The 12935-nt window shown below is 35.2% G+C and overlaps 1 protein-coding gene across 43 annotated transcripts in view; it reads left to right on the top strand.

The window, feature by feature from the left end:
- MAP2 (microtubule associated protein 2) overlaps positions 1 to 12935 on the top strand; it is a 284391-nt gene that overhangs the window by 136228 nt on the left and 135228 nt on the right. For 8 of the 43 annotated variants that reach the window (XM_058706925.1, XM_058706974.1, XM_058706872.1 and 5 more), the window contains exons 1-2: positions 8821 to 9122; positions 9418 to 9485. The gene's annotated coding sequence lies outside the window, so the exon portion shown is untranslated. Of the gene's footprint in view, positions 1 to 8665; positions 8790 to 8818; positions 9123 to 9219; positions 9343 to 9414; positions 9486 to 12935 lie in introns of those variants that run through there. The other 35 variants (XM_058706689.1, XM_058706672.1, XM_058706744.1 and 32 more) reach the window with 14 other exon arrangements.

Below are 12935 nucleotides of genomic sequence, written 5' to 3'. Positions count from 1 at the left end.
AGAATCAAAGTAGGCTCCAGGCTCTGAGCTGTCAGCACAGAGCGTGACACGGGGCTTGAACTCACGAACTGTGAGATCATGACCTGAGCTGAAGTCAGATGCTTAACGAACTGAGCCACCCAGGCGCCCCTAAATAAAACAATGTGTTCAAAGAGGTTGGCACATTATAGGTACTTAAGCATTTATATTACAATTGTGTCTTATGCTTTTTAATCGGTCAGTATTAGAATAAATAAATGAATATAAACAACATAAGACTAGCCCAAGGCCATATATAATATCAGTCATTATAGCATCATGGTGATTTTGTTTTATTTTATATTATTTTATTTGGTATCAGGGTGATTCTGAGAAAGCAAAGTGTGTACTGGAGCTGTTCTGGAAGCCTTTTTATAAAAGAGGGCAGAACATTAAATGGACAAAACAGGAAGTCTAAGATTTTGGTTGGTAGCAAAGAAGTAGATGATTTTGAAGAAAACTAGTGATTATGCTGGGTGTCAATGGGCAAGGGATTTGCATGAAAGGGACAGTATGAAAGGCACCTCACCTGTCCATGCTTTGGTCATCACAGTGTAGTTGAGTAGGTATTGCTATAGACAAGTATTTTCACATGTTACTAAATTTCTAAGATACACATTTTACTATACAGTTTTTTAGTTCACTGTTTCCTATTTATTTATTAAAAGCCCATGTGAAATGTTCTTGCAGTTCGTTTATTTAACAAACACATAATACTCATAGGGCCTTCATTTATGAGGCCATCGTTCCACACCTGAGTATGTATGTTCATACCAGAACCCTTTGCAGAATGTTCACTGTGGATCCTAAAATGTGCTATAAACAGAATTTCTAAACGATTGGCATCATAGTATTTTATTGCTATTGTTATTATTATTATTGAGGTATAATATACCTTAATAAAGCACATGCATCACGATTGTACACCCCCCTCAACATGTCCCAGCCACCCATGTCAAGACGCATTGTACTTCTTCTTAGTCAGTACTACCCTTTATCTTAATCCCCATAGAGGCAAACACTATTCTGACTTCTATTTCTGAACATTAGTTTTGTCTGTTCTTGAATTGCATATAAATGGAGTAAAACAGTATGTCCTCTTTTGTGTCTGTATCTTTTACTTATCATTATGCCTATGAGATCCATCAGTGTACTTGCATGTAACAGTAATCCTTTTTTATTCTTTATTTTTTTCACTGTGCTAATCCATTGTATGAATATACTGTAACAGCTTCTACTATTGTTGAGCATTTGAGTGGTGTCTAATTTCATGATATTATGAATAAAGCTACTAAGAACATTTCCAAAAACGTATTTAGATAGGCATATGTATTCAGTTCTCTTGAGTATATACCTAGAAATGGAATTACTGGCTGATGAGGTAGACTTACATTTTACTTTACTAAGTCTTGCCAAAGAAGTTTCAAAAGGGTCTATACTAGCTTGTTCTCCCACCAGCGGTGGGTTAGAGTTTCAGTTGTTCTGCCATTATAGTTTTCAGTACCTGGAGAATTTTATTCCCAACATAGTTCTTCAAGTGTAATGAGATTATAACTTGATGAATTGAACTAGCAATTATTTTTCAGAATTGAAGTTCACATAACACTGATTTGCAAAAAGAAGTTTAGTTCCGTTTACTTTGATGAAAGTATATGAGCAGAATAGAACTTGGGGTAACTGTCATTTCCTAAGCCTTGGTGGTGATGGCATACACAACTTAAATATGGCCTTTAAGCTAGCTATTTCACTAAATAGCAGTCAGACTGTATTTTGGGTGCTGACAATTGGAAAAACTTCTCTTTCCTTTCTCTATTTACATCATCTTTTTTTGGCTTCACCTTAATGAGTGAAATCAGAGTACTAATGGAATAAAGAAAAACAAGAGCATATCATTTGAAACTGCCTGTGAAAAATTGCCAGTGAAAGATGAATATTTCTGAGGTTAAAAATGGTGCATAACCCCAAAATAATTTGAAATGTATTTTGTGCTTATATTTGGATAAGAATATAACTGAATTTTAGAAAAAAAATCACCACACTAAGATTTAAAATGAAATTGTGAAGCCAAACTCTGATCCTGATGACTCAGAGGATTAAAACATGATACAAGAGCAAACGGAAAGTAGTCCAGTTATGTTGCCTTACTCCTCACCCTACGTGCTTAGAATATATTCATCCTCCCCAGTATGGGTCAAGTCTAATCCAAATCACAGTGAAGATGTCAAAGATGACTGTAGGTGACCCATATGTAAGTATGCTCTTTGCTTCTTTATAAACATACTCCATTTCTGATTCACTCTATCTAAATTCAGTGAAAATACTAAGTATCTTGGCTTAAAAGTTTTTATTTTTAAAAATTTTAAATTTTCTTTTTATTTGAGAGAGAGAGAAAGAGAGAAAGAGAGAAAGAGAATATCTTAAGAAGGCTCCACTCTCAGTGCAGGGCTGGATACGGGGCTAAATCCCACAATCCTGGGATCATGACCTGAGCTGAAATCAAGAGTTGGATGGTCAACTGACTGAGCCACCAGGCTCCCCTAAAATTTTTTCTACTGGGTTGTATGTGAAGAGACAATTAATATAAATATTAAAAAGGTGAATAATTATGGAAGTTGAGGCCTGAACACTATCAATCTGTTTTCAAATTTTGGATAAGTCAAAATCCAGCTCAGTAGCATAGAGTACCTAGTGAAAGTCAATGAAAGATGAAGCATACAACAAGCTGATGAATGTAGTTCATCCTCTTTAATCATAACAAGAAGAATTTAGGGGCAAGAGTCAAGTGATTTAAAGATTTTATTGCGGGGGAAGGGATTTTTATCCTTCTATAATAAGTTTGCCCATTATCTGCTGTCAAAATCCTATATATGAATTTCTGAAGATATTGGTTATTTATTTTTTATAAAGATAATTCAGCTTTGTTTATGTTAATAATTTTTATAGTTTGCTATGAAAACAAAAGAACATCATGTGAGTAATTTACATAAATGTGTCCTTTGGGTGCTTAGGGATTGTCTTTTACCTCCCAACCAGTTATTCATCCCATAAATAAATCAGGAATCCCCTAGAACATATGTCTTGCACTGCTGATATTACATTGAATCTGTTTGCCTAGCCATTTTTAAGAAATGAAATCCAGAGACTTACTGTAGAATTTGTCAAAGAATTCAAGAAACATTTCTAGAAGATTTTCAGATCCTCACATGAATCATAGAGCCTCATGGCCTTAAAAGCAATCAGTAGTATTGGGGCCTATGCTTCTCATAATTTGTAATATTCTGGAAAGTGTCACTTATTGAATTTGAAACTTGTCATATTTTATTTAGTGGCTATTGAAGACTTGCCTTTGCCTAGAGACTGGGACATTTTGTACAGTTCTCTACTCAATTCGGCTTCCTTTTTATGACTTCTCCAGGTATTGTTGAACAATATGAAATTGCTATCTTATAGGTTAAAAGGTAATAGAATTTCAACATTTCATATAATTCAGGCAGATACACTAATTGTGACACTTTTCTTTCTTTTTGTTTTTTGTCTGACCACAGTGTACTTTTTTTTTTTATATTAACACATGTTTTTTGAATCTTCATAAACAACTGAAGCATCCATTAACCATATCTACTGACGCTTCATGAGCAGTTTGGTTACCTCTGATTAGCATAGACTCAATCTGCCACCAAAACACCCAAGTTTTCTAGACTTTCTTTGAAGGAGGACACCCTGGAAGTAGCATTTCCCCAGGTTTTCCGGGCATTCAAGTCACCTGGAGTACACAGGCTTCAGGCCCATTCCATGGAAATCCTGACTCAGTAGGTCTGTCTTAAGGCAGGCAGGGTGCTGGGACACGGAGTCTGACCACAGGATACTTTTGTGTGGACAAAATTTGTTCAAAGAAGAGATGCCATCTGTGATAAATAAGGCAAAAGAGTGTGCAGTGAATTTGGATGTTATATAATTTGTAAGATACTCAGATATCTGCTTATATTTCGAATGGCAAATTTCAGAGTATAAGGTAAAAGTATAATTATTATTTATATTATTAATTTTTTTAAGTGCCAAGTATAGTAATTATAGTCAATTTATAAAAAGCTACTTCAAGGGCGCATGACTGGCTCAGTCGGTAGAGCATGTGACTCTTGATCTGGGGCTTGTGGGTCCGAGCCCCACGTTGGATGTAGAGATTACTTAAAAATAAAATCTTAGAATTATTTTTAAATTAAAAAAAAATTAGCCACTCTGGAAAACAGTGTGGAGGTTCCTCAAAAAATTAAGAATAGATCTACCCTATGACCCAGCAATAGCACTGCTAGGAATTGACCCAAGGGATACAGGAGTGCTGATGCATAGGGGCACTTGTACCCCAATGTTTATAGCAGCACTCTCAACAATAGCTGAATTATGGAAAGAGCCTAAATGTCCATCAACTGACGAAGGGATAAAGAAGTTGTGGTTTATATATACAATGGAATACTACTTGGCAATGAGAAAGAATGAAATCTGGCCTTTTGCAGAAACGTGGATGGAACTGGAGAGTGTTAGGCTAAGTGAAATAAGTCATACAGAGAAAGACAGATACCATATGTTTTCACTCTTATGTGGATCCTGAGAAACTCAACAGAAGACCGGGGGAAAGGTCTTCTGGGGGGAGAAGGGGGGAAGGGAAGTTACAGAGAGGAAAGGAGACAAACCTAAGAGACTCTTAAATACTGAGAATAAACTGAGGGTTGATGGGGGGTAGGGGGGAGGGGAAAGTGGGTGATGGGCAATGAGGAGGGCACCTGTTGGGATGAGCACTGGGTGTTGTATGGAAACCAATTTGACAATAAATTTCATATTAAAAAATAATAAAAAATACATTAAAAAAATTAGAAGACATTTCTAAGCATTTTGGCCATAAGGCAGTATTGATTTATTAACTATTCTAATTTTATTTAAATAATCTAAAGATTAAATGTTAGCATATTTAACACCAATAGAAGTATTATTTATCAAACAATCTCTGTCTTAGCGTTTAAGAGCTGATAATCCTGTGCTAGGAACATTGGAGAATTCAAAGAAAGCAGGAGACAAGTCCCTATGTTAAATAAATGTATATCCTTTAATGGAAATAACAAAAAATATTGATTCCATGGGAAAAATGATTTATAATACAAATAAAATACAATATTCATAAGGAAGACTGAATATATGGAACAAGGAAATCAATATAGAACACAAAGAATTTTCTTGTGCTTAAATGCTTCAATTCATCTGCTAATGTGATTTTCACATTTACTCATTAAAAAAATATATATTTATATTTTTGAATGTTACTATGTTCCCAGCCACTGTTTTGGGTGCTTTGGATACACCAGCGTGTATCCCAAACGTGTGGGATACGTGTATCCCAAACATGTAAAGATGATTTCCCTCACAGAACTAGCAGAATGAGGCAGGTAGTAAATAATAACATAATAAATACAGGTTTATGGTGTGATAGACAGTGGTAAGTGCTGTGGAAAAAGGGAAGCAGGAGCAGGAATGAAGGCTGTGGGAGACATGGTTGCAGTTTTCATCATAGTAGTCAGGAAAGCCCTGGCTGGGAAGATGATATGTGAGCAAAGGCTTCAAGGAGGTAAGGAAGAAATACCTCCATTATTCATTCCTAAAGAACTCCAAGAGTGATACACAAATATACAGACCACTGTATCTAGGGAGTAAAACTAAGGGTCTTCCAGAAGAGCCATAGGACTAAGCTAACTGAATTTGGGGATGTAGTTAAATCAGATTCTTAACCATCAGGATCTGAGATGAAGTAGATTTTAACAGACGGGCAGAGACAAAGTGTGTCATCCAAGGTAGAAAATGAAGTGTTAGCTTAGATTCCTGCTTACTTTTATGTCCTCTCCACTATAGTTGAAGTTCCTGGAGAAGGAAATGTTGTTTTTCCCCCATACCTATCAAGTGTTTGAAATATATGTCTGTATGTCATCAAAATTGGTTAAACTGATGAATGGTACTAAGTGAAGGTCTAGAATATTGTCAAAAAGAAAAAAGGGAAGGAAAGCAATACAGTTTAGGCTCATAAGCACAAATATAAAAAATGTAAAATGTCATGAAAGGCTCTCAATTATCTGCCATCTTGTGGTCTTAGAATAGAATTAAAGAGAAGAATTATAAATATAGTGCTTAGTATACAATGCACATGCTAAAGTAATAGTTGCTTCCATCCACTAACAAATGAAAAGAAAAAAAAAAGAAAAAGAATCTACCAATTCATTCTCAATGACAAAGCAAATATTCTCAACTATTAAATGACTCCTAAAGAGTCCTAAATATTTTTGAAGCTGTGCTATTTTTTTAGACTGACCAGGACCATTATGTATACTTTATAAGATTCTGACCAAATATTTCTGTTTGAAGAAATGACAATCTTATGCATCTTTTTTTTGTGCTTAGAAGTTAACAATATATTATCAATAATTAATATATTAAAACATTTCTTTAAAAAATAACTTTAGTGTCCAAATCACTAGAGAAAAATAGACAATTAACAGAAAGATCATATTTAAGAAACACTTTTTGGAGGAGAAGATGTCTAACCACTATGTAAGGTTAACTGAAATCTGAACTCTCTCGTAATTTTACTAGGGTAATCATATTTTTTAATGTTATTTCTTTATTTTGTGGTTGACATACTGGGGGCAGAGGACAATAGTAATGACAGCAACTGTATTTCAGACATCAGAAAAATCAAACTGATCCTACCTATGGATGAGTTAACCTAAAAGCAATGAGTTATAAGAACTGAATATTGAAAGAACATTTTATGAAGGAAATAAACACAGTAAAACAGCAAGGTCAAAATCCTAATCACAATTTTTGCTGACTCAGAAAGATTTTAACAAATATTGCGCCCCCCAGTGGTGGTTTTTGAGTGAAAGATCTCTTTTTTTTTTTTTTTTTTTTTTAACTTGGGCTCCCAGTTTTCCAGTTTCATTATTTTGGGTAACTTCATGAAACTACACAAAGTAGGAGGAACCTTGGGAAAACAGATGAATTTGCCCAATTTCATGCTTGCAGAAAGAACAATGCCTGCCGGGGATGATAGAGTGCCTAGTATATGATGATTAAGTTCAGGCTCAACAAGATAGGTTCACAAAAGGGTAATCATGCTGGATTCATCTGGTTGTCGGGCTGGAAATGAAAGAAAAGCAGTGACATAATTACCCCAGATTCTTCAGACCCCCAATACAGTACAGCACAGCTATTAAGCAAGACTCGTCTCAGAATTATTGGAACATATTTTAAAGAGGAAGATCACTGCTTTAGCAAGTAAAGGAAAGCTTACAAAATCAAAGACAAAGGATGTTTCTGGAATCGCTTTTGCTTGCAAACAGAATGGGACAGAGCAGGGCATGAAAATCACTTGCTGAAAGAATTAAAGCAGGGCACCTGAGATAGGAAACTGGGATGGTATTTCTGCTGGATCTCCAGCCTGCTTTGTGACCTTGGTCAGATTCCCTGGGCTTCTGCTTCCTCACCTATGAGACAAAGGGTGTGGACTAGGTTGAGTGGTGTCTGTGAATCCAGAATATGGACAGAAGCAAGGAGAAGTAGGAACCATGTTGTACAAAAGAACCGTAATTTGAATATTTATGAAAGCAAAATTAGCTAGTGATCGAAAAGTGGAGAAGAAAGGTGGCTAATGGAGGATGTAAATTCATCTTAATGTGTTCAAAATAGAATGTAAAACCGATAGAGACAGTTCTTTCCAGAAGGCAAAGAATGAAGCATATCCCTTGGTCTCTAAATTTCCTCCACTGGAGTCTCCTCTTTTCTCTATCATCACCTTATTTTTTTCAGTACTTTCTGTTTCCGGTAACCATGGTGATGCTCCCTCCTGGCAACCTCCTTCAGAGCCAGCCCTTTTGGTATACATCGAATTTTCTTCTATTCACTGATGCAGGAAGCTAACAGTGCTATAAAAATTAATTTATTTATTAACATTTTCCCCAGCTCTTTTGTCCAGGCAATAAATTCAGGGAATTATTCCACATGTAACCTCCCTACATAAAGGGCACCGTAAAACAGGGATAGGCAACTGTTCATTTCAGTTGCTAACATAAAGGGGATACTGATTATGCCAGAGATTCAGTTCCCTGCCTTGGCCCTTGGGGACGGTAAAGTCCCAGTTCTCAAGCTCCTTGCCACTTCCTTTTGCTTCTGTATGTAAACGGAATAAAATAGATTGCCCACAGAAATCACACATCAACCCTGGTTTTCCAGTCCTCTTTGTTTTTTTGCGGTATTCTCTCTTGTAAGGAAAAATTGCCAAGTGTGTAATTATCACAGTTAAAAGGGGATTGAATTTCCCCTCTGAAAATACAAATACATATATGCATTTTTCTATTGGGCACAGTTATTTATTTTGGAATATAAGTAAGCAATATGTGATACTGAGTTTTTAAAATATTGCAATTAGCAGCCAATGACAAAACATCAAACAACCTCTGATGTCATTAATGCAGATAATAAAAATTCCCATAAACTACCATTTAGTCATGTCCAGTTTGTGTAGCCAGATTTATTTGTAATCCTATATGCCGGGAAACTGCCTCTCTATTTAAGCAGTGTGTGTGTGTGTGTGTGTGTGTGTGTGTGTGTCTGGCATTAACACAAAGGAGACCAGACGATGACATTCATAGGCTTATAGACTCGACTCCTGGGGACACACTTGGATGGAGGCAATTAAAATGCCTGTCAGGCATTTGATACCAGAAGCCCCTATGGTAAACCGCTAAATCATAAGCCAGAGCTGCATCTTATTGTCAGTGAATGATGGCGGAGCTGGGTGGCTTGTCATCATTCTCGAAAATTCTGAGGCTAGTGAGCTCTCTCTCCCTCTCCCACTCGCCTTATTTTCCTTTTCGCCACTGCGGGGACTTTTTCTAATTTGCAGCTTCCCTTTCCCCGACACACACAGACAGGAGCTGGTGGCTTGCAGACTGCGTCTGTCTGGAGCTAGAGAGCTAGAGCCAGCCCGTAGAGATAATGCTCCGGGAGAAGGATTCTGCAGCAATCCTCAAAGGCTAGACTTGGGTGGTATCGCTGCATATTCACTGGTAATGGTTTGGGTTTTTTTTTTTTTTTTTTTTTTTTTTTTATTTATTTTGTTCTGTTTTTAATCCATTTTTCAAAGGATCTGCTTGATGGGATCTCAAAGTAAAATGCTTTAAAATTCATTACTGAGCTTCCTAAAAATTCAAGTACTGCATTTTTTGTACTACAGATCTCAAGACATAGATTTATTATCTGGATTATAAAGAATACATTTGCTTACTGGTGAGTTACAATTTTCAATATTTAGTTAACAAATCTGTATATGTATTTTTTTTTTCTTGTGTTTTGTTTCAGTAGATTCTTCAGCTTGTTGTCTCTAACCGAAGAAACATTGATTGGGAACTACTCATTCAGAAAATTAAAAGGTACCACATGTTTTGTTTGGGTGTTTAAATGAGGGAAAATCGGGAAAGATTGGAATGTTTTTATTTAAATTAATCTATCTATGGTTGATCTTTTATCCTTAAGCCTACGTTGATCATTGTCTGTAGCATGTATGATTCCCCAGGCAGAGAATGCCATTATCCAAGGCTTTTTTGATTATAAGACGTTTAAAGAATTATATCTTTTGCCTGTGTTGCAAGTTGTTAACAAATATCAATATGTCTGGCTTATTTTTGGATATTTATTATGATAGCAGCTAAAAAAAAATGTCCAAAATTCTCTATCTTAATGAAAATTCAGTCATTTGAATTTAACAGAAGTATACTAAAGTAATGATTTTTATCTGAGGGAATCCTGCTAATAAGTGATATTTTTAAACTGGTAAATGAAATGCTGGTAAATTCCCAGGTAGAATGAGCGCTAGAGACAAGAGCTTAGGAATGACTCAGTATTGTTAGGTTTTGCGAATAAAATATTGTAACTTCTTCACTGATGCTTCAGTCTTCAGCACCATGTTTAAAGGCTGAGGTTGTCGGTTATTAAAAGAACTGATTTTACATATGCTTTATTGGCATAAGAAAGTAATCCTTCATCTTGCCATGAAATCAAGTTGAATCCATTGATCCTGGGCCTTATGCCTTACATGAAAAATATTAATTTTCAAATTCAGCATCACGATGTGTATTGATTGGAGATGGCAATTACAGGTATTACCTTTTGTTTAATTCCTTAAGATTACCTCTGACTTCAACATACACTCATGTCAAGAAAAGCTATATTTGAAATTTGCCTTCCAAAAATGGAAGACATTTTCTGCCTTGCTGAGAAGATCAATAACGTCTCTTAAATCTTTCTTTGGCATTCACATAGTATTTCCTCTCAAGATTATCGGTCTGAAATCTTTTATGCAGTGAAGTTAGTTTTTTTTTTTTTATGTACTTGGGAAATAACTAATGTTCAACGACAGATCCTGAAATGCCAGAAGTATGTGAGTGTACATCTGTGAGTGTGAATATTTGTACCAGTTGAAGGAGATGAATGCATTGTCCTCGTTTAATTTTCTCTGCAGTGTGTATTATGAGGCCCTTAATTTATTCATTCCACAAGCACTTACTAAGAGCCTTGGTAATGTGGGTAGTTATTGTGGGAGAGAAGGAAGGGGCAGATGCCACTGTAACCACCCTTCCAGAGTGTAGGCGATATCACATAATATTTTTGCACAAGAGAATGAATTCATTACAATAAATCAGTGTGTTCTAAAAAAAGGAAACTGCATTATTTCAGATATTGAACAAAAATCTAATAGACGAGTCTCAGAGATACAGGAAATATATTGCATTTTTTTCCTTAGAAATTAGTGGAGTCAGGTATGGAATCCCCAGACAGGACTAAACTATTCCTCCTGGATATTGTAAAACCCTTGGGACTATTCTTTCGTTTTAGGTTTCACTCAGAGTAGTGAATACATTTCATTTTCAGTGCAAAAAAAATCTATTTGGTATTTTCCCATCTCACAAAATCCATATAGTATATATTTTATGTGAGAATCTGTTTCCTAATCTGCAGGATCATTTAGCAACTCATTATATTAATTTTGAACATTGGGGTATTTACATGAGTTGGAAAAGGATGATGTTGCTATTTAACCACTAAAAAATGTATTCAATATATTGTTAAAAAGAACGAATCTGCTCTGTTGTGATTTAACTGGGTGTTGGAAAAGTGGCATATTACCTCACCTAAAGCCTCTTAGTACCTACATTTTCTAGGACCATTTTAAAATATACCTAGGGGTGTGTTGACAGACTTTGTGTCATCAACTAGGGTTTATTGAAATAGACTGTTATGGCGTCAGATCAGAATTAAATTTGACTTTTGGACTCGAAGAGAGTCAGGGATCTGTATCACGGTTTTGCGAATCAAGCTTGTCTTGACATTGGTTAGTTATTTCACTGATTTTTTTCACTGATATCTACAGCACATAAAATAGTGCCTGGAACGTAGTAGGAGTTCAACAAATATTTACTTATTTGATGAGTAAATGTTTCATCAGCATTTTTCCTCTGTTACTTTTCTGTTCTTGTTTTTCATGAGATTACACACTGTAAAACAGACATTTGGTACTTCTTTTTTTTTCATCTACCCAAAATATTCATTATATTGTCTCTAATTAATAAAAATAGTTAATTATAATTAATATCAGGTAGAAAATCAGGCAAACCATGTGTGGAAATTTCTCCAAGTTATATAGAAAAGAATTTTTCCAGTTTTAGGTTAAAATGGAAAGAATTTTTAAAATGTCCCTTTTCACTTTCATCAGCAAGGGAAGGGTGCCAAACTGCAGCATGAGTTTTGCTTTAAGGATGCTTCCTAAATACTACTCCCAAGCTTGACGTTGTTTATTGCTCTTCATGTCTTCAGCCAAGATTTTGCTGCAGCAGTGGGGAGGAGGCCTTCTCTTTCTGTCTCTTTCTTTCCCTCTGTAATCCTAGAAATGATGTCATAGTCTTCTTAAACACTTTGTTGCTCATCATGGACTAGTATGACATCATTTCCTAATGTATAGAGAAACTTCTAGAGTCATGATAGTTTTAGAGAATGCTATTTTTTCTTGTCATTTATTTTTATTAATAAAGCTATGGTTTTTTGTTATTAACTATGTGCTAGATAATTACCCTTAGCCTCTAATGTAGGTTATCTTGTTTTAACTCTCTCCACAATCCTGGGAGGTGGGTATGGTCTCCATTTTATGGATGGATGAACAGAGATTCCAACTGGGCAACCAATACAAGTCTGGCCTAAAGTCCTTCATAGTAACCACAATATACTACCTTCTTTTCCTAGTAGATTTTTTGGCTCATAGCCATTTGCTTTAATATTTTATTTATGCACGTGACATATACTGAAATAAGGTTCAAACAGTATGCCTGTAGATTCTTGTTTTCATATGCATAAGGTGGGACTAAATAGATCTTCAAATATGTAACATAATCAAATTCTGATATATTTTATATTTTTAATATATATATATTTTTATTTAAACTGAAGAACTTTATTCTTTAAGGAGGAATGTCAGAGAGAAATTAGGAAGTCTTAAAATAAATTAATCCATAAAGGATTCCTGTGTCATTATGATGAAGACGTATTACTGAATTATAGTCTACATAACTAAATGAGCCAGATATCCAAGTGTTAAATAGCATAACTTGATGCAATACTTTGTAAAGCTTTTTTTAATTGAAATATGGCAGAGGTTTCAAATGACCAAATAAATAAATAAATAAATAAACAAACAAACAAACAACCTGGCAACAGTATGCAGTGTGCAGACACTACCTTCAACCTTAAATACAACTTAGCCAGAAAAATAGCTGAGGACACTAACAATTACAAACGTGTATTCAGATGCTCTACTTGAAAAGCATATATAG

This window comes from Neofelis nebulosa, chromosome 2, assembly GCF_028018385.1.
Source record: "Neofelis nebulosa isolate mNeoNeb1 chromosome 2, mNeoNeb1.pri, whole genome shotgun sequence".
Lineage (NCBI taxonomy): Eukaryota > Metazoa > Chordata > Mammalia > Carnivora > Felidae > Neofelis > Neofelis nebulosa.
Note: the sequence above shows the minus strand (reverse complement) of the source record. Positions and strands in the feature narration are given on the sequence as shown.